The sequence below is a fragment of the Pseudopipra pipra genome, chromosome 6 (assembly GCF_036250125.1).
Source record: "Pseudopipra pipra isolate bDixPip1 chromosome 6, bDixPip1.hap1, whole genome shotgun sequence".
Classification (NCBI taxonomy): domain Eukaryota; kingdom Metazoa; phylum Chordata; class Aves; order Passeriformes; family Pipridae; genus Pseudopipra; species Pseudopipra pipra.
In genome coordinates, this window is record NC_087554.1 from 22,349,759 (window position 1) to 22,368,914 (window position 19,156).

General features: G+C 37.5%; 1 protein-coding gene across 12 annotated transcripts in view; it reads right to left on the reverse strand.

Annotated features, from left to right (window-relative positions):
* The window catches only part of LRRC4C (leucine rich repeat containing 4C), a 487,665-nt gene extending 469,250 nt beyond the window's left edge, over window positions 1-18,415 (reverse strand). For 10 of the 12 annotated variants that reach the window (XM_064657791.1, XM_064657789.1, XM_064657785.1 and 7 more), the window contains exon 1: window positions 17,706-18,276. The gene's annotated coding sequence lies outside the window, so the exon portion shown is untranslated. Of the gene's footprint in view, window positions 1-17,705 lie in introns of all 12 variants that reach the window. The other 2 variants (XM_064657787.1, XR_010431243.1) reach the window with 2 other exon arrangements.
* Between the last annotated feature and the right edge of the window lie 741 nt (window positions 18,416-19,156).

A 19,156-nucleotide genomic window follows, 5' to 3' on the forward strand; every position in this document is an offset into this window, starting at 1 on the left:
ACATGATTGTCCTTAGCAACGGGCTGTTTACTGAATCAAGTTCCAGAAGAAATGCCTGAAATCTACACAGAACCAGTCCCAAGGAAAACCAAACCCCCAGGTCTCCCAGCAATAGGCTGGCAGAATACACAAAACCAAACTGAGTGTCAAAATGTCAATCTCTGGTAGAATTAGCCATGCTCTAATTAAAGGGCCATAATCTGTGAAGTCATCAGGCACATTCTAATGGGAATAAGGAAGAGTATATTGATACATGGATGAGGGCACTAACAGCATTAATACTATCAGTTGTATCTATAATAGCTCTACAGACAAATTCTCAATGACGGCTCACTAGCTTTGTGTAAAGGACAAATTCACCTAGGAAGTCTCTGTAATCTTCATCATTAGAGGCCTTTAAAAAAATAAATTAGACATCTGCCAAAAATTATACAGGTACAGCTGATCATCCTGTGGACAGACACCATTCTGACATCCTTCCAAATCCACACAAGTTGTCCTCTGAACTACATAATTTTTAGCCTCAAAGTGTGTTGGTCTCTCCCTCCATAAGCTCCATTGCACCAGAAATAATTCTCAATATGAGACATCACTAAATAGGTAAGTAGAAAGAAATTCTAAAAAGTGCACCCAGAAACTCTGTGTATTTGAGGTTTGTGAATCACTGTACTCTCCGAAACTGCATATCTTTAATTGAGAGACAAAGTCAACATTGCTATTCAGGGGCAGTTCAGACCATTTCTCCAAAAGAGAAACTGTAAAGTGGGAACTAAGGCTCACAGGAAGCTAGCAAGCCAACAGAAAGGTGAATGATCTTCTCCATAATTATATATCAGCGCCTCAGGACTTGAAAAACAACACCTGGCCAGCTAAAAAAATCAGCCCAGAGAGACAGGGCTTAAAGCTAAAATATGATAACTGAGTCTAAACAACAACAGAGGGAACCAAGGCCTGAATTTTTAAAAGCTCAATCCTGATTCACGCGTCCAAATGTCAGATTACGAAGAGTCAACTACTATACATGCAAGCGTTCTTAACAAATATAGCTATTAATGCCACAATAAGAATTAGTAACCATGGAGGACTTTTCAAAGTGAATTCTGCTTTCTTATGCAGAAAGGGCACACAAGGTCTAAGAAAATCCATCTTTGAGATCTCTTGATAACTGCTCTCAAGTCTAAAAAGCTCAAACGTGTCACAGTTTCAACCTTAGTACAGCTTTTTTGAGAACACTTCAGTTAACTAGGAATACTAATAAGTTAAACATCATTTCTTATTTCTTTGCAATGATGTATATAATGCCCTAATAGCAAATTACACAGTTTATGATGAATTCATGTGTTGAAAATCACTTGCAACCACCTTTCTCCAAACCATAAAAGAAATTTAAGGAAAGTAGATATTTTTCTCTACCACAAACTGACAGGATGACCAATGCAAAGATACTTCCACAAATGCAATGCTCTCTCAAAACCATAGGGAAAAGAGTTTTGCATTTGCAGTAGCTATTTAGCTACATTATGATTTCTAGTTTCATGTGTCATACACATGAAATACATAAGTAAGATGTTGTCTCATTCTGTCAGGCAGATTCAATACTGAGAGTCAGCGGGCCAAATGTGTGCTTCCTTTTCCTAACATATGGCCCAATTACCACTTAGGCTACTATGCAGCAACCTTTTTATCAATTAGCACAAATAGTCACCAGAGCCTGAGCTCAAGTACTTATCTGATTATGTATCTTCCCAGAGCTGTCTGCATAATAAAGTAAAATATACTCAATCAAGTACAGGAATCTCTTATTTATTACACATCTCATGCTTGGCTAGCTAGTAAACATTAGAAGACACGTGACAATTCTGTTATGCCTAGTAAGCTGCCTTAGTTTCATTTTTCACTGCAGAACAGCCCTCGCTAGCAACTTGCATGATGAAAGACATCCCAGGTAAAAACCAATGGACTAGTAAGATTCAGTAATGCAACCAGTGGGTCATATCGCTTGTATTGCAAATACTGCACATCTATAACTCCAAAGCTCAACTTATTTGCTTTTCCTAAGGTTCAAGGAAGTTCTTACTCTTTGCAGCTTCCAGCACCTTCAGTAAGGTGATCGCGCTGCCTCATCTTGATTGCATAGCCACACCTATACTGTCTTGCCTTATCAGAGATGAAAAGCTTTGTATGGTTGGACTCAATGATATTAGAAGTCTTTTCCAAACTCAATGATTCTACAACTCTTAATGATTCTATGATTGCAATCCCATAGCGTATATGGTAATGGAAATGATGTCTGAAAATTTCAAGCAAAACTTCAACAAGAGAGTCATAATTCAACCACAAGGGTCATGTCTCTATTTAGTACTTGTCATTATGAACCCAAACACTCACAAATTGTACAATATAAATGAAGAAGCAGTTATTTACTTCCTCACAACCAAGGGACATACAGATAGACTCTAATGCATTTAATTAGTCAATATCTGTAAGCACTTTGATGATAAAAAGCGATGTCATGTGCCAAGTATTACTATTGAGTAACCAGCAGCTCAAAAGCATGTTGCCAAAGTACAACAATAAGCTTGTCCTTTTAAACCTGTTCATAATAATTATGGCTGTTAACAACGGATATTGTTCAGCTGAATGAACATGGTGAGACTTCAGCAAACAGCTCTCATCAGTCTGACATTCTTACAAACATCCCTTGCTAAATGTCAAGTGAGATTTCCAGAGGGAAAGAAAAATGTCTTTCTTCCCAGAAAAGGACAAAGTTTACACAGATAAGAAAAGAAAGTGAGATAGAAGTGAAAGCAAATAACTGTTTTCAAAAAAGCTCTAAAACTACTGTCAACTGTACAAATTATTAATAAGGGTCCAGTTCTAAGCAGGAGAAGGAATCAGTTACAATGCTGTAAATTGCATCTTTTGGACACTGATATTACTCTGTAGCTAAAGAAGGAACCAAGAAAACAGTAATTATTTTTTTTCTACTTCACACCTCTATTCTAATCCTTTGAAGAGTTACACAGAAGTAGCTTGCCATGTGTTAAACTGTTCATTCATTCTTTAACATCCTAAACAAAAAAATACCTTTACTTGTGGCACAGAGTACAGCATAGCACATTTCATTACAAGTTTATTTTATTTGCACAATTTAAATATGCAGATCGATTTTCCTGAAGGAGCATTTGTAATATTTTGTTGATTGAAATACCCAGCGTTGCACAGGGTTTCAAGCCCCCAGAATACACTGTATGTCCAAAAGGCTCACCCATATGAAAACTTAGTGGATGAGTGAGAGTTCGCTTAGTAGCAAGATGCTCTATAAGTGTTACCCCAACAAAAACGCACCAAAATTACCAATATTTCAGAATTATTTTCTGTTTGGAAAGTGACTGTTTACTGCTTTTTTATAACAAAGGTGCTGAGAGAAATATTTTTATGGTTATAGAGTGTTTTAAAAATATAAATCTCTAGTATGCCTTACTATGAGCATCCATCTTCCCCACGTGTATATCAGAATTCAGATCACTTCCATCATCTCGATGTATCTTATTAGCAGTAACAGTTGCATTACAGTCCTCTATGCATATAGGTTTGATTTCCACCTTTCACTTACATATAGTCTTAGCATCAACTGCCATTTAATGAGCTGCCACAAGGACTAATGCTTGCAGAAAAAGCAAAGACTGGTGGTGGTTCTCAAAGAAATTTTGATGGTTGAAAGAAATCCACAAGAAAAATAGCTCTATTTCCATAATTTTTTTCAAGATAGTCCTGAAAGGACTATTCTTACTCTAAGCTTAGAAAACTTCATAGACACTTCCATTTAACAAATGCAGATTTCTTTTTTTTTTTTTTTTAATGTAGGGAAAAGAAAAAGAGACCACTTTGTATTTCCAGGTTGAATCTAAAATTAATCATGCACACACACTTGGAGTAAGTAGAATAGTGAGTTTTTTTCCCCACTGATGGATTCATAAGTATTAATGACTTATGAAATCACTTAGCCCACCTGTAAATCAAGGCGCTGAATTTCCTACTGCAAGGCTAGTTCTACATGGCAAGCAAGAATAAGATTTGTACTTCAAGAGTTGAGTGGATTAACACAAAAATGGAAACCCTTATTCCAATTCACCATATACTCTGTTATACTGCTAGTAAGGTACACTTCAGATTTGTGATCACTTTCCAAACCATTAGAATCTGGACATGACTGGTTTCCTGATAAAAACATGGGCTTAATTTTTACAGTCATGACTTCTATTTGGGCCAATTTCAAATTGAGATAATTAAAGAAAATTTCAATATTTTACAGCTGTGGAATTTTCACAAGATTTAGCTCCTGGCCAGAGCACTTTGCTAAAGAGCTTTCATTTAGGATAGAACTGAATATTTCAGCTCTTCCAAGTTTAAGACCTTATGACTTAAGTACCTTAAAACATGACCCAAGTAAAAGTAATGTGATTATACACACCTACATCTACATGAAACCTGAGACAAGAGTTCTGAACATTTTACATTTGTCTCAATGGGATTTTACTCTGATTCCTGAGGATAACTCTAACCCTACCAGCTATTCTAGTGTATAAGCAGCCAGATTGTCTCTCTTTCAAGGGGAAATATTGTTTGTTCATTTAGAAATTCAAGAAGCACTTGGTAGACCTGAAGTACTGCCATTTATTTTCTGACACTCCACACTAACTAAATCCAACCTAGCAAAAGAACCCCGTGGTGGAGAAAACCGTGCAGAAAAAAAAAATAATTTAAAAATATGAAGGGGACAGGTATGGAGCATCTGTGCTCTTCCACCTAGGAAAGAAATGGGTTTTATAAAACTTCAATTGTTCCATGGTGAAAATAACCATTATTCATGATAGTTACAGGCTTGTTTTAGTCTCCATCAAACCAAGTAACTTAAACATCAACCTCTGCACCTCTAACAGACAGGGGCAGAGGTAGTTACATTAGCCAGTCCAGTTCCATACAAATAAACAAAATGATCAACAGGAGTGATCGAAACTAATACACCACAAACAACAGCCTCATAACACTTTCTCTAAATAGTAAGGCCTTCTCTTTTTTGGCTGATCAGTGTCTGAAGTAAGCTTAGGTCATTGTTCCACTGCTCGGTTCCTTCCCTACTCAGTGAACTGATTCAGCAAAATTAGTCATCATCATCTCTTCTTAACACAGTACTTAATACCCTAAACTTCAATTGGCTTTTTAGATCAAAAGTGAGCAAAAAATAAATTATATTTCTGTATAGGAGAAGTTACAGTTATGGAAAAAGGGATGGGGGAGACTGGGAGAGGTAATAAGCGCATTTTACCTAATTTTTATTGAATTTATGTGCTTGCCTGTAAGCCCACTAAGCCATGACAACACACACAGCTAATGAAATAATGAGTTGTTAGCACTACCACCGTATATTTGCTTACCAGCTGCTTTAACAAGCTAAGCCAGGCAGGGATCACGGCTCTTTCCACAGGGGCCCTGCCCTGCCCAGCATGAGCGTGACCCTGCAGCAGTACCTTGAGGCTGCCTCCTCACTCTGTTGTCTCCTTTCGTGTTGCATTTAGGTGAGAGAAACCAGCTGAACTGGTGCTTCAGGAGCCCTGCTGACAACTCTGTGTTCCCAAGGCTCACACTGCACCATGATAAATTGAATTCAGAAGTGGCACTTCTTTAAGAACTTATGGTCTACTTGAAGGTGTCTCTGCAGGGGGGTCAGAATTAGATGATCCTCAAGGTCCACTTCCAACCCAAATGATTCTATGACTGATTGATTCTATGATTCATGCAGTTCCGGGTCACCAAGGAAACAAACCAATTTTTAAAATGTCTACTTTCAGTCACGATAAAACTCAGTAAGAAGTCCAGAACAACAAAAAAGGAACAAACAGAAAAGATTAAAGGATTTGAAATAGAGATAGGGTTCACTTAAATGGTCTTTTAATGCTGGGTTCGAGATGCAGTCTTCCTAAAAGACTTGCAGAGAAAACACACTTCTATGGGAGAGGAGGCAAATGGCTATGGTTCGGAAAACATGCGACTAATGTTTGGAGACAAGGCAGGGTAAGGAAGACTGGTTCCAACTAAAGATGAAACTTGACCTTCTTTCCACGGATTGAAGTAAAAGCAAAAAGGTCATCTAAAAAGCTGTTGTTCACCCCCCAGGTACAAGAGGTTTTAATGTTTTGGACAGAAAATCAGCTTCTGTTGTAGCAGAAGTGATTATGACAGAAGCACTTGAACCTTCTGAAGAAATAGCTCTGTGTGTGTGTGTATATATACACACACAACTTCTAGCTGTATATATAAAGAACAGGAATGCGTTTCTAAATAAATACTTTGCTACTCTGAATAAAGTCTGAAAAAGTTAGAATCATGCAGTGTTAAGAGAACAACGAAAGCAGCAGAGACAGAGGGGTATCCATATTTATGAAGGTTTGAGGTTAAAACACAAAGTTAATTCAAATTCTTTCATGAAAGAAAGTAGCCCAAAGTATTTTGATACAGACACAACCTCATTCTGGCAGGGACAGCATATGATAACAAGACTGAAGTGTTATTAATTGTACTATTTAAACCATATTTATGCAGAGGATGGTAGGGACTGCCTTGAACTCAGTGTTTCATCTTATTCAGATTTGGAATTTTTTTTATTTTATGTTTATACTTTCTAGAGGAAGAATATGTATATACTAATGAATGCATATGCTTTGTTTCAATTTTGCCTCTGCCATATTCGAGAACTGAAAACTTCAAGCCCCACAAAGTTTCATCACCTCTTACCAATTTTTAAGTTCTTAATGCATTAATTTCCAAAAACAGGAGTCAAAGCCACCATCTTTGTGCACCTTTCTTCCCTATTTCACACACACAAAAGTCCTCTGCTGATTACAATGCTGTGATATTAGTTTTACCTAATATAGATAAAGTATCAAATATAGAAATAATGTTAACAGCAAGTTTAAGTAACGTTTTAAACACATCTTCTATACCACAACAGGTGTGATAGGGTAAAATGTTTCATTGTTTTTCTGTGCTTCAAATCTAGATAAGATCCTAAATTTAAATATATTTGCCCTGTAAAGGAATACGTACTAAGTCAGGTAGGTGTGGAAATCTGCTTTTTAATCATAGTTTCCTAATTTTTGATCCTCCAATCAAGTTCAATAGAAAATTACACCCAAACATTAAATGCTATGGGATGGTTCAACAAGTACAACAGAAATAAGCTCTATTAATGTTTTATTATATTCTGTAAATTTAAGAGTGATCACCATGGAGTCTTATTACTTTTTTGATGGAAGCCTGTAATATTAATACTCAAATGCCATATGGATCATCTTCAGGGGGCAGAGGTTCCTCTCAATCTGTGACTACAGGTTCAAGCATCACAGCCTTACCTTCTTTAAAACTCTTGCTACAGGACTTTACCAAACACTGCAATCAGATGCTTTGCTGGGATCAGTTGACTGGACTGCTGCAGGATCTCTAAGCCCCAAAGCTGCTGCACAGTCTGACTATTCTGTTTTACCAGTCAGTGTTCTCAGAAAGAGGTGTCTGTCCTCAGGTTTCCCTATGCCTCTACAAGGCAATTAAAGCGGTTCAAAACCTGGGTGGGTTTTGTAATATTCATCTTTATTGTTCAAACTGATCCCAGAGTTCTACTTTCGTTGTTTCTACCCTTGAGGGAAACACAATCAACGTTGCAATTCCAGAGCAAGATCTGTAACATGACGTATTAGCATACACTGCTGTACAGACTACGGCTGGATCTTCACACCCACTACTGAACCAGGAGCTATGCAAAACAATGGAAAGGAAGACATAGCCTCCAGTACATCAAGTAGAACTTCATAGTTGATTCAGTGACTCAACTCTTGCCTAATGCTTCTCAAATTATTCTTGAACTAGCCTTTGTGGAAGAGAATGAGTCAGAAGTTGCTTCTGTATTTCATCTCCATACTTATCAGCACAGGCCATGCAAACAACCAAAGAAAAATAATTAACAACAGCAATGTTTAGAAACAAAATCAAAACTAGCCTTGCTAATAGTCTAGTTCCTCCTTACACCCTAAAATGGCACAAAAGCTGCCCATTATCCTGACATAGTGATCAATTTTTTTGCCCTCTCCAATATGAATACCAATTGCATCAGTTCTAGACAGGTTTCATTGCACATAGTTCAGAGTTAGGCATCTCCAACACGATCCATTTCCCCATCCATCCTGCACTACTGCAGTGTAGTTTTAAGCCTATTCATCCAAGGAACATAATGCAAAAGGCAGCAGCAAGGCAATTCTAGCGTTCTGATCTTCACTCCTGCCTGTGGAGGAGCAGCTTAATAAAAGAATTTTGGCTTTAAAGGTCACAGGCAGTAGAACACCAAATATCTGAACCACAGCTTTGACCCTTACAGCATTGTGTTGATTGTGCATCCTATTTTGTTCCAGTTCTGCCAATTTAAATAGCATGATCTCTAAAGGGAGGTATTGCTTTGTCTCACAAAATGACTGCATTTTAATGGTCATTCAACAACAAATTCCAAAAAATTACTGCTTGCTGAGTGCCTGCAAGTAGAAATTGAAAGCCCAAGCAAGTAAAAGTATTTCTTCATCTCATGAAACTCAGGGCATCATATATATAATGAAATGCCATTAAAGATATTTGTTACTATAATACAGAGAAAGCAAGTTAATCAGAAATAGCAGAAGTGTCAGAAGTACACAAGGTGGTAACAGGAAAGCTTCTCATTTTTGTTCTGAGGGGTAGTAGCCGTGCACTGGGGGAACAATTTACCAGCTTAATGCAATAGCTCAATAACAGTTTTAGTAGTCTATACAGTATATAAATCTATACACTTTTTACCCTACAGGAAAACTGGTCATAGAGAAAGCAAAAAGCAACTAAAACAGATCACAAAGTAGCTGCATAAGGTTATAGTATATCAAATATAAGACTGTTGTTCTGACCATATCTACTTGAACTTTGTTAATGTCAACAGCCACAGAAAAAGAGCCCGCTCCCTCTAAAAGGGCCAGATCATGACCCTAGATTTAAATGCAGTACATAATCCCAGTGCTATTCAGGATTAGTATGAATAGGGCAAAAAGAGCATTGATTAGGTATATTGTTTTATTTTGTCTACATAAACAATGGAATTCAACAAAGATTTCCCATTTGGGACAAAAGCAAGGACAAAAATCATAAGTTTCATCTCATATCACCCACACATCAACTTCTCAATAACCTCAAGTTTTAAAATAAAATTGAGGCTCTAGAGATCTGAGTAAAAAACCCAACAGCTCAAGCAGCAGACCTTGAGATGAGATCTTTAAAGAAAACCAAACCACCCTAGTATGACACTAGTAGTCTTGCTCAAAATATTTTTAGTGTATGAGCATGTTCATAATTTGTTTTAGAAAATGAAACAAAGCGTTTCTTTTCCTTTGTCATATTAAAAATTCAAACAGAGTATTACAGTTACAAAGGGCATTTACCAGTCATATTACTAACAATGGTAAAAAGCCCATGTAACCTTAAATTCTTAATGTTTTCTACTGTCTGCATTATCCTACTAAAATCCAATGGAACATCAGGGCCTTTTGTAGAAGACATGATCTTCTTGCTCCAGTGACCTTTTCTCCACTGCCTCTTGTAGTGCTTACCACTGGGCTTAAATAATTAAAAAAGCCTAAGCCTGAAGTGATCGCAGAAATGTACCTACTTTTGAAAAGTACTATTTAGACAATAATTTGTAGAACAACTGGAGGCCAAATGTTTATTCTCATAAACTGACTTATTGGAACTACCTACTCATTTCCATTGCCTGAGAGCCTGGACAAGATCATGAAAGCAGCCTTCTAGTACACCAATTACAGTTAAACAATATAGAAAGAAAGGAAAAAGAGACAATTATCAGCAAAATTCAGAAGTAAAAGAATTTAAGTATTAAAAGCTCAGGCATGGTTTCTGATAAAAAATAGGAGAGGACTCTCATTGTACAATAGATACTAAACTTGGACAAAATAACCTTAGAAAATAAATACTTTTGTTACATCTGGAAATGTGTGGTATTTTTCCAAATATTCATAGATTTAGAAAAATCATGACTTGCCAAAATGCACTTTCTCCTCCCTCGATAATAACAAAAAATTCACTTCCACTAGCAAATTAAACATTTATGAATATGAGAGCAGTAGTTTTATCCATCTCTACTTCCTCTGCATCCTCAAGGCCATCACTTTATAACATTCTCCTTCTGAAGTTTCCCTTCCAGTATCCAAAAGGGCGAAGAGAAGGGTGGTATTGGGGAAGAATATTTCCTGCTGATACCACCATAAACATTACAAACTGGCTCATTCCTAGACAGAGACAAAGATGTAAGTTTATGTCACTGACAAATAAGAGGTAATGAAAAAAGTTAGGCTTCTCCACTGCTAGACTTCAAAAATCTTCTATTACATTCCAGATAGAAAAATCATTGAAATGTTCATGGTTCACAGCAAAGCTCTGATTTCAAATGGGAAATAACACAAGTAAGTATTTTGGGCAGACATTTTACTCAGTTTCTCCTGTCTTTCTACATTCTGTAAACATGTCTAGTAGAAACATACATATGTGTGTTCCACAGGTGTGGAACTACTCTATTCACCTAAATGAAAAAGATCTTGCATCTCTGCCTACTTCAGAAAAAGAATATAATAAGAAGAATTAAGGCAGATTAAGAGACTCTTTCAGGCAGCTTAATACCCTTAAGTACACATTCCCAAGACAAGTATTTATAATACAAGAAGTCTCCTAGTTACCTCTCTCAACTGTCACTGTTTTCAGTATTGCATAAAGCTGCTTAAACTATAAAGCTGATTGTCAAGGGAATCCCAGTCTGAAGGGATCTTTTGCGGCCTGAAAGGGTTGTGACTTCTGTAAAAGGAGGGCATCAGGTTACTGTAGCAAGCCCTGACTATCATTGACAATGGAGAAAAAGAAAAGCTAACGAGTCAGGCTGTACTGTCTCTCCCCTACCGCTCATCTAAATTACAGGGTAGTTGCAAGGCAGGACAGAGCCAAGGAGGGCTAGGGCAGTCCTTGCTCCCTGAGGCCTCTTCACTCTCCAGTAAATAGCACAGATACTCTCCCATAGGTCACAGGAAAACAAGAGGTGCTTCTGAGCAGCGCTGCCATACACAGCCTACTCCACTACAAGCATCCACTGAAATTTCAGTGGCAAAACCCCCATGTGGATCCGGTGTGACATGCAACTTAAAGAGGAGAAAGAAAAGTATTTACCACCTGATAGCCAGGTTACGTTAATCCAACTATACATTAACTCAGCCAAATTCCTCTGCGTATTCTAGAGCTAATAATATAAAGTCATTCATGACTTTTTTAGTCACTAAAGATTGTCACAACTTACAGTTTTGGCTTACATTTTTCACTGGAAGACAGGGGTGATTACATAGACTGTGGCAATTTTTAAGGTTGAACTCATGAACCCCAGAAATCATACTTTCTTTTCCAGAAGTTAAAATTAACCCATTCAGTTATATTATTTCATAATTTATGATACAAATTTTCAAAGCATTAATCACTTTATTTGAATCTTGTCTCTGGATACTGAGGCTCTTCCATACCTACACTTAAATTATCTCTTCTGCATGTCTTAGTTTGCTTCAGGCTTCCTGAATTCAACTGATCCTAGCATTAACTATTGTTAACCTACCACTACTAGAATTCTCCACAAAATCCTATCTAATCTCAATTTTAGCTCAAACCCATAAAAATTTCTAACCACACAAAGCGTCTTGCTTTTCTGGGCCTGCACTCTTCTCTAGTTCACACTTTCCTTTCACCCAAACATGTTCCAAATTATGTCTCTCCGCTCATTTGTTTTCAGAACTAGATTGCAACTAGCCAAGTCCAAGGTTTAAGTTTTCAAAGCTTTTTCCAAGAGATCTCCAAATCCTTTATGGAGTTTTGATAATGCCACTCCTGTTATTAGCCTTGCTATATCTCTCTACTCCCATTTAAAATAAAAATGTGGACTTGAATCCTGACTAAGTGCTATTTCTGAAACATATGCTTGAGGTGCTTAAAAAGAATATTCTACAACCCATTTCCCCCCCACACTCAAACTGCTAAAATACACTTTGGCTGCATGCAAAATTAAAATTTTCTTCCACGTGCAGTCTGTGTGATGCAATCACTGCCTATACTTTTCAAGAATATGAAGCTACTTTTGTCTTTGGGGTAATCACTGGATTGTTTTTTCTTCTTTCTTTGAGTTCACCCATACCACCTTTTCTCTCCAGTTTCTACTACTGAATTTTCTGCTTTTCAGAAGCAAGCTACTCTTCCAGGTTAAGTAGGTGGATCATTTAGCTTCAAAGTACATAATTTTTTTCCTGAAATAACTCAGGGTATAGTGAAGATTTAAAGGTATATGTGAAATTCACAGTTATTATCATGAGTAGCTCCCCAGAACATGAAAAAATAGGTTGAAACAAATGCAGCCTTAGTGTGAGAGCCTCTGTAGAAAGGCCTAACCTCAGAACATTCACTTTCTTTGTTCCTTCAACTAGAAGCTCCTAGTGAAGCTTTCAACAATGCTTAACTGAAGAACAGTAAGGGGGGGATGGAAATCACCTAGAGAAGAGCCATCCCTAGGTTTACCTAATAATACCAAAATGTCTTATTAGTTTAATAAGCCGATGAACCATCACATTTCTAGTGCAGAAGTGTTGCTTTTCTTTCTCGTTTAACCAATTTCTTCCTGAGACAGCAGAAAAGACAGTAAAGATTATATACTGGTAAACAAATTCAAAAAAAGCAAGCCAAGATTCTATGAAAAATAAGTGCACCGCTTGATAGGTCCAGTATTTTCTCCTACAAATAAACAAGAGAAGGGGGAGGGGTTGCTCCCACAGGGAGTTAAATAAAATTAAGCAAACATTTCCATAAAAATTACTGTCTTCCCACCTCTGTCTGTACCCTTACTTCACACTAAATCAGCAATTTCAGAGAAGCTAAACAAAGAATTATATAATCCTGTTCTTACTCTCGTAAACAGGACAAACAACAGGACTGGAACTGATTCTCTAATTACTAGTACGTGCTGGACTTCATGAGCCCTTGACAAATTTAACCTACCAAAACAACATCTTAAATTATCAAAGAGGTTAGAATGGGCCTCATGGAAAATTTCCTGGCCAGAGTTCACAAGCTCAAAGACATGTCAAAAATGCAGCAAGAGAAGTCCTTCATGTCTGCAGTTATGAGCTTCATTTAAACACACTTTTGCTTTAAAAATTTGTTAACCTTTGCAATGCATAAAATACAAAACAATACTTACCATTGATGGCCAACTGAGTAAAGAAACTTTGGCAAATTACAGAATAGTGGCTGTCTGTACAAAAACTTTATTCACTATACACTGGGAAGAGACCTACATTTCTTGCTACAATTCTGCCTCTGCAGTATATGTTCTGAGAAATTCTCCAGGTTCTGAAGAAACCTCTGCCCACCACCCTCCTCCAGTATCAATAGGATTCTACCTTACATAACTACTCTAAGTTTGGCAGCAAGCATTCTTTCATGGCAGCATCTTGCAGATTCTGAGCACATAGAAGCAGTAAGTTTCCTCCTTAGCAATATGAAATGGCTGTACAGAACTGAGCATACTACTGGGTCATTTGAATCTTAACTTTGAGAACTTCGTCACCATCAGCAGCATGAAAAGTAACAGCCTCTAGATGCAGATACCTACGCATGTATACCATGCTCTCAACACAACTCTTTCAGACCACTCCTGGAAGCTACATTGTTTAAATAAGTTTTTTTGTTATACACCTCAAATGTACATGAGTTTTTGTGCTAATTTGATAAAGATATAAGGAACTCTTACTTTTCAAAAGATGCTTTCTTGGCTACCTCAATCTGTGAAAGGCCAAATAACAGGTAGCACCACAATGGGTGTCTCCCCTAAACAACCTATCTGTTTGAAAAACTAAGAGATTAAACAATCTCCCCAACAAAGTTAATTTTCACACTTCCAACTAGGAATACTGAAAGCTGAAAATTAATTGGCTTTAAACTCAAAACTCTGAAGCAGCAGATTATCTACCATGTTTGCTAGCCCAGGAACTGGAATTTTGGACTCCTTCGATCCTAAACTTTATCCTTTGACACAGAATCAGAAGAAATTAGAAGGAAAGCAATACAAGAAAAGTGTAATTTATTGCAGTGAACTAATTTGTCTATTGAAAAGATATATTTGTAACTTCATTTTTTTTTTCCTCAAATGGCAAAAACTAAATTTTACTTATTAATTCTTTTAAAGATTTAAGAACCCTAACTCCACGTACACGAATTTCCAACAATCATACTATTTGTCCAAGAAGTACACAATCATAAGCAACGTGTGTTTACTGATAAACTATTCTTTTCCTCCTCATTATTTCAAAACCAGGCCCAGTGTCATTACATTAGTGTAAGATAATGTTGCGGACCAATACAATGAGTCAGCAATCAAAACGACATGTTCTGCAATCCCACAGAGCTTGTTCTTTTGGTTTAAGTCATGGAATTACTGGTACATCTCCTCTCTCCCATCCTCCCCTTGCTTGCATGCCACTACACTGCTTCAAGATTTACTTACTAGTTGTCAGCCCAGCTTGTTTCAGAAAGAAGAAGGAATTCATGTGTAAAGTACCCTGGGTCTTAGAAACACAGAAACATGTGCTGGAGAAGGTTAGTGCCTGGTTGGCTGACTTCAGCAACAAGGAAAGGAAGATGTTCAATTAACTGGAACTAAGTGAAAAAGAAATTTCGGTTTTTTATATCTTCCACTTATTCTTAAAAGAACATTTAGACAATTCAGCTCATACGAATGTTATTGTACCCGTATTCCTACTGAGAGACTTTACCCACAATACACTACTAGACCTGTGCAGGCCATCTCTTCCCGTTTCAACAAGACATTCGAGTAGTGGATTGAGCTCATATAAGCAACCAAAGAGCACAGAGGAGAAAGCAGTTTCCACATTAGGTGAGATTGAAGGTATATGGGGCATTACACTATGAAATGCAATTGAAATTGAAGGACCACTAAGATGAAACACTTGACATTCTTTTAACAGTTTAACTACTGGTGTTTTTCCTTAAAAAAACGACAACAAAAAACCAAACCAAAACAAAAAACAAACAAACAAAACCAACAAACCACACAGTCCAACTGGTGCTAAAGCCTGTTCCCACATAAAACCTGCTAGCACTGAGTATTCATTTCCATTCTTACCATAAAAATAACAATGGTACTAGAAACCAAAATTGATCCTGTAATAACATATTATGTTATATATAATGTCATGTACACAATGTACAAACAAAGTCAAAAAATTTCAAATGTGACAGTTTAATTAGAAAATCAGAATTGAATTTCAGGAAAAGTTCTAAGTAAAATCCAATAAACCAACAAAACTGGGGGAGCAGAGAGAGAAAAGCACAAAGTTTCTTCTTCAGTGAATCTGTTAAAATGCCAAATAATCACTATTTGCTTTAGTCTGCAATATATAAGGAGATAATACTACATGCAAAACCAGAGGTAGATGATTAATAACATCTGGACATCATGAAGAGAGTGGTAACAGTTTTCTAGCATACAAGTGACTGCCCTCCTACTTGGTTTAGGGCATCACTTCTAAAATTGTATTTCACACATCAGAATACATAGAAATACTAGTGGAGCAAATGTGTTGTCTTTTTCACCAGAATATGAAAGTTTCATCTCCAGGCAGAACATTTCTCCCATGCTTTCATCCAGTCAACATCTCTGCTTTGATGGTCTCGTTCCATACTTCAATTCTAAAACCAGGGTAAGGCTTCAAAAATCACAAGTTGTCATTTCTTCGCACACACCCACTTTTTTTTTAGCTCTCATCACATGCAGATTGTTCTCCATAGTTAAAAGAGAGCATAGCTCATTGCCTGATGAAAGAGACTGCTGTGCTACATGCAATGGGGGCTTGAGGAAAGTACAGTGAGGGAAAACTATGGCAAACTGCATCCTGCTCAGAAAGATTTGCTTATCATAATCATAATCCAGTAAATGCACATGCAACACAGAAACATCACTTCCAGAAAATGAGGAGAAACACACCTATGACCAGTTCTCCTTTCTTCCTTAATCTATCTTTAAAGCTATTATGCAAAACCAGTGGGAAATAGAGGGACTGACTGACAGGATGCAATAACATAAAGTGATTTGATTACTCTGAAGCAGAGCCTTTTCATTAAGTTTTAAGCTTTACAGCACAGGATCTATTACAAGAAGGGTCATTATACTTCTTTGTACCAAATGGATCATCCTATTTGATGTGTCCTTGTATTTATAAATCTGACGTAATTCCCCATTTCTTTACATACATTACATATGTATACTTACACATAGAAGCCCCTCAGCATCTGCTTATTCAGTAGAACTGCATTTTGACCCACATCTTTTTACACTAAATATCCAGCTATGCCATATTTTAAAGATAGACCATATCCTTCAATATTAGTCATTCATATTCATGTAATTGAGAAGGCGTGAGTACCTAGTAACTCCATTTGGAGAATGAAGCACCTTCAAAATGTATTTACAGATGGTTTTCTTACCTCATTGGGAATGCTAAGTACTATCAGTGCAGCAATAAAAAAAAAAAAAAACAAACACAAGAGCTCTGATTCTATTGAAATACAATGGTATTTTATTTCTATTATTCAATGGAAAGATGGGAAAGGCTACAACAGTCATACTGGTCCTGCAGAAACTGCATTGGTGGAAAGGGGTGCGGGTGGGAGGATAAGTGCCAGGTTTAAACACTGAGTAGCACCAGAGCAATATGACTGATAGATCTCCAGAAAATCTGGAGTGCCATGAGCAATGCTAGATAAGTAATTTACTTTGGTCATCTGAGTGCTTAGAAGCACCTCCATCCCAAAAATTAATGGCCTACAAGAACTCATTTGAGATTGGCACTTTGTTCTGTATGAGCTACTGTTTGGTTCTACATATTTCATAAATTCTGTAGTCAAAAAAAAGGAAAAGGAAGAAGCATTCAAAAGGATAATGAGAAGCAAACAGATGAACTTCACATAAGTCATGCACAAATCCTAAAATTTCTGTTCTGCTACCATCTACTTCGGCTAACAGCAGCAGAAGCAGCTTTTTGCTTACATATTCATCATTCCAGAGCTGACTGAAATGCAAAGAAAAAAACTAGACAAGATTTATGAAAATATGGAGGCTTCTACTGAAGATATTGTATGAGCTATATTTCTTGCCCATTCTAAATACTTTCCAAATATTTTAGCTTGTTCAATACAAAAGATTTCTCTTCCTAGAAATTGCAATACCTTTGAAATGAAAGGAGCTTTCTAGTGCTACTTAATTAACATTTTCCAGCAGCCCTATAGATCATTATTTTGCGAGCATTTTTACTGTGGAAATGGCAAGGGGAGAAGGCAGGGCAGGGGGGAGGGGGGGGGAGGAACAGAAAAAGATATAAAAAGGAGATACAAATTACAAGAAGACTTTACAAACACCACACTCCTATCCACCTAGTACTAATGTTTTTGCCTTTTTCCCCCACTTCAAGCAAACAAGCAGGAAACAAACAAGAAAACAGAAGGGGTAGACAACCCCCTGGACTTACCTTTTATACAGTCTCTCTGTAAACTTCTCACAAAGAAATTTAAATTCCTCTAGCTGGATTTGATTCTTTCAGCTTTTTTCGAGTCACACAGAAGCAAAACAATTAGTTTTCAGAGGTTCCATTTACTGCTCTTCCATCCCCAGCAAAATGCGTCCAGGAGACGATGCCAAAAGTAAGCCCAGAACTCAAAGGCAATTGGAAAACGGAACGTAGGGGGTTGCTGAAAGACCAGATTGTGAAATTCAGTAGCTTCAGCACAGAAATATCCTACTGTACAATGTACCTGGCTTCTTGCTCACCAAAAAACTGTAGTGCAAACTGTCAGTAGTAGCCTCCAATAGCTGCTCTGTGTGCTGCAGATGGTATGTCTCACTGTTACCTTCCCAGATGGGTAGAGGATTCAGAGATCAGCAAATCCAGGGGGTCGCCTCCAAACCAGGTGGATTGCCAGCCACTCATTCACTCAGTCCAATTAATCAAGACAAGAACAGCTCAGTCACCGGAGGTATCTCCTTCCAGGGTGCACAGGATTATGGCAAGGTTATTAATCTTGCTTTGCTGCATCCCCCCCACCCCCCTACATTCAGCAGCCTGCACCGAGATGATTGCCAGCTCTGTCTCTGTCCCTGTTCTACTGCATTTTGCTCAGCCCTCTGTTGCTGCAAGTGAAACACAGAGGAGGGAGGAATACTAATAAGGTGGTTAGCTACAGTTTCTTTAAGGCATTCTACATACTGTGTGTGCGTGTATGTGTACGTGCATCTGTGCGTGCATTTTCCATGGGGTGATCTGGATTTCTTGGCAGCTGAAATAGGACTTGTTTCTACATCAAAGTCTGAATTAATCTGGATTATCACTTAATGAATATCAGAGCCAGCAATTGTATTTTACCTAGGATAAGAGGAGGGTACAAAATGGTCTAGAAGATTAGGACAGCAGCAGTGGTTAGGGGAAGGGGGGCAGGGGGGAAGGAGCAGGGGTTGGTGGTATAGAAACCACACTATACCCAGGAGTATATTCAGTTTGAAAATTTGTTTCAAAGCAACTCGTTTTAGCCATGTTTTAAAAGGTCATTCTTATGTCCTATACCAGTCTGGATTTTCAAATCAGCACTATATTATCCATCTCTAGATTAGACAGCAGTATGCAGAGTCAAGTAAATATTTTTAGAAAAGAAAGGATTTCTGCTAGGAAAAGAAAAATTTAGAGCATCAGTGGAGGCAGACATCCAGCACTGCATTTATGAAGGTGCTCAAAATTCCCTCCTTTACTGAGAGTCGCTCTGCTGAAACCTTTCACTTGTGAAATGAGTTTAGAATTCTCAGTCCGACAACCAAACCAGATTTTCCACGTAATGTCCAAATAGCAGACCTGCACTGGTGCATGAACCTAGGTATTCTGCTGTAGCAAGTATAAGTCCTAGCTGTAATTCACTCATGATATTTGAAAGC